General features: G+C 44.1%; 1 pseudogene; it reads left to right on the top strand.

Moving 5' to 3' along the window:
- Positions 1-1,526: 1,526 nt before the first annotated feature.
- LOC119968111 lies at positions 1,527-1,732 on the top strand (annotated as a pseudogene).
- The last annotated feature ends 2,114 nt before the right edge of the window (positions 1,733-3,846 follow it).

Below are 3,846 nucleotides of genomic sequence, written 5' to 3'. Positions count from 1 at the left end.
GAGAGGCCTCGTCCCAGATTTAATGGCCTTGTCACATCACCGAGTGGGGCGCCCCGAAGCTGTTTGACCGTAGCCTCTATTGTCAATACCCACAAATAAACATACTCATTTTATTTAGCGCATTTAAAAGAAAATTGTTTTAACATGCTTTTAATCACTTTCCTCACTTCAAGTATTCCATCCTCCATTACCAAGCTCACTGCTTAAATTTAATTCCAACAGTCGCTGTAAGGCTACAACGCCCTTAATGTAGAGGAACAATTTAAGTACACAGTAATTAGTAATAAAATAAGTCATTTGGATAGTTTTCAATTAAAAATGTGACCAACAATTTCAGCATGTCCCAAATCTTCTATTTCTTTTCTTTCTTTTTCCTCCTCCTTTCTATTGAATGACAGAATTGAGAAACCTCATCTTCACCCGTGGCTGTTGCTTTCTTCTTTGTCTTCTTTCATTTCTTCTGATCCTCGTCCCAATCCTGCTCATTTTGCTTCTCCGATGACTCATTTACTGCTAAGTACTGTTCAACCTGAACCTCTTCCGATTCAACTTCTTCTAAAGGACAAATATTCTGGATGAGTGACACCGAAGTTTTTACTCTGCTTTTTCTGGAGTTCCTTTTAGTCTGATAATTTTCCATAACTGGGCTGTCTTCTATCAGACCACTATTTAGTTCTCCATCACCTTCACCCTCGACTTGCTTTGTGGGGAGAGACAGTTGGTTGAAGTTACAAATCCCCTCAGCATCTCCACTGCAGCGTCTTTTCTTCTTTTTGGAATTACTTTTTACTTCTTCGAATAAATTCAAAAAATTTCCTTCGAGTTCCTGAACAGCACTGCTTCGATCGATCTCATGCCCTGTTTTTGATTTTTTCAGTTGAGCCATGCTGTTGGCAAAGTACTCCTGCATCGTAATAGAACTAGTCACAGTATTTATTTCCTCTGTGGCACTGGTGGCCTTTGGGTCATCAACAGGCACTAAACAGGCATCATTCTGAAAAACATGAACATACGGCATTAAACATACTTGTGCTAGAGACAAAATGCTGTTTAAGTTTCTGCAAGACCATGAAGTGAAAAATTGCAGAACACAAATTATAACTTCCACAAGATTCAATGTGCTTACAGCAACCTATGCCTGGCACATGTAAATAAATCTTGCTCAAGCATCAGTCTGTTATTTGTATTTAGTTAAGTCAGTAATAATGAACAAGTTCAGTTCTTAAATGTACAACATGAACAGAAATTTCTGGAAATATTTGAGCAGCACCGGTAGAGAAACAGCGGGGCGATTCTCCAGGCGCATTGCTCCCAGCGCAAATTCTGCAAAGTCGGGAAAAGGACTTGCGCCGGGTGTCAATCAATTTCCGATGTTCCTTGACCACTCCAGATGCCGTAATCAGGTTCGTGCCCAACACCCTTATTTAAATCTGCAGGTTCTGTTTTAAGCCGGATTCTCCTGGTTCCTGGAATTCTCCCACCCGTCGTTGCAATGTGTAGCCAGAGTGATGGAGATCAGAAGTGATATCGCTTCTCGGCCTTTTGGCCAAGATCAAGAGCAGCATCTGCTCTGCCTTGTGGCTCAGATCTGGTTTGTCTCACTTGTGGGGACCATGAATTGGATTCAATTTGAATTTGAATTGGTTTTTGGAGCAGGCAAGGAGTTGGATTAGGGGTTCGCCCCTGTCCACACTCTGAGCCCGCGCATTATAACTCAGTAAAAGTAATTTTAAAAAATGAAGTGATGACCTCGCAGATGAGGGTGGGTTCAGAGACCATTGTAGCCCTCAGCTGGTCAGAAACATGACAGTGCAGTGCCCTGGCACCTTGGCAGTTCTAACATGGAATGGTGCATTTGATCTTCCTTTATGAATGGTGCCCCGATCTCGGAGGAGACGGACCTGCCGGCGTCTTCAGCTCTGCACCCCCACCAATCAGGGTGCAGCTCACCCCAACCTCCAAACAGTATAGGTAGATTGCAATCTACATTGCGCCAAACAACCCGGCAGGAATTGACCACGGTTCCCACCAGAGACACACTTAGAAATGTTTTGGGAGAATTGCTCCCGTAGTCAATGTTTCAGGTTGGTAACCTTTTGTTGGGAATTGAAAGACATTAGGAATAGAACATAGAACAGAGAACACAGAACATTACAGCGCAGTACAGGCCCTTCGGCCCTCGATGTTGCGCCGACCTCTGAAACCACTCTAAAGCCAATCTACACTATAATATAACAAGTTTTAAGGTGCTGGGGAGAGGAGGGGAGAACAGAACAAAAGTCTGTGATAGGTTAGAAGGCAGAAGTGACTAAAATGAGAAAAGGGTGAATGGTGCAAGTTGAAAGGGGACCGGAATTGGATAAGAAACAAAAGATGGATCTGGAGGAGCTGTAAATTGCAACAGAACTATTATTACCAGCTCCTGCTGTCCACAAAAGGAGCAATAATTCCGATCTCAAAATGTTGAACTCCTTATTGAGTCCAGATGGTAAATGCTCATGGGGCGCTATTCTCAGGTTTCTGGAGCTTCATTGGAAGAGCATTGGAGACTGAGAACAGAGCCAGAATGGGAATTGAACATAGAAATAATGTTGCATGTCGATATCACTGATCACAAAGTCAGCTCCATTCTGGCATCATCAACATCTTTGTCCAAGTAAAATGAGCCCAGCACATTCACCAGTAGCCATGATCAAACAGGACAAAACACTGGATGGCAAGTGTAGTGATGCAACCATCAATTCACTCTGAGACATGAGTTGGAGTAAACTGGCTTTAATCGGCTTACAACTGAGCCTGCCTGCGACTGCACGATACTGAGGGCAGACTCGCAGGACCGCAGCACCTATACTTCCTGAAGGGGGAGGAGCCCTGTACATGCTCCTCATCTCCCTCTGTGGGCAGAGCCGCGCAACGGCTCACAGATGGAGCCCACATCGACACAGTAATGTACAGCGTGAATTATAGTGGTTACACATTCACTACATGTAGGATAGTGAAAAGTTCATACATGTACAGTAAAAGGCACCCCACAGAACAAGAGATTAATTCATTAATTTGCAGTTTCAGACCGAGTTTCCATCAATGATTTCACAAACAACACAGGTACGCAGGGAACTCCTGGTTGTTCATTGTTACAATCGCTGTGGGGGAACCAAAAACCAAAATAACCAATTTTTAAATAATTAATTCACAGGATGTGGGCATCGCTAGCCAGCAATTATTGCCATCCCTAATTGTCCTTGTAAGGGTAGTGGCAAGCTGTCTTCTTGAACTGCTGCAGCCCATAAGGAGTAGGTGAACACACTGTACTATTAGGGAGGGAGTTCCAGGATTTTGACCCAGTTACAGTGAAGGAACGATGATATCTTTCCAAGTCAGAACGGTGAGTGACTTGGAGGGGGAACTTCCAGGTGGTGATGTTCCCAGGTGACTGCTGCCCTTGTCCATTTAGATGGTAGTGCTCTTGGGTTTGGAAGCTGCAATCTGAGGTGCCATGGTGAGTTCCTGCAGTTCATCTTGTAGATGGTACACACAACTGTTACTGTGCATCGGTGGTGGAAGGAGTGAATATTTGTGGAAGGGATGCCAATCATGCAGGCTACTTTGTCCTGGATGGTGTCAAGCTTCTTGACTGTCGTTGGAGCTGCACTCATCCAGGTAAGGGGAAAGCATTCCATCACATTCTTGACTTGTGCCTTGTGGACCGTGGTTCCATTGAATGTCATGGGCAATGGTTAGAATCTCTCCTATTGGGGATGGTCACTTCCTGGCACTTGTGTGGCATGAATGTTACTTGCCACTTGTCATTCCAAGCCTGGAGATTTTCCAGGTCTTGTTCCATTT

This window comes from Scyliorhinus canicula, chromosome 6, assembly GCF_902713615.1.
Source record: "Scyliorhinus canicula chromosome 6, sScyCan1.1, whole genome shotgun sequence".
In the NCBI taxonomy this organism is placed as follows: Eukaryota; Metazoa; Chordata; class Chondrichthyes; order Carcharhiniformes; family Scyliorhinidae; genus Scyliorhinus; species Scyliorhinus canicula.
This window is presented reverse-complemented; position numbering and strand designations above follow the sequence as displayed.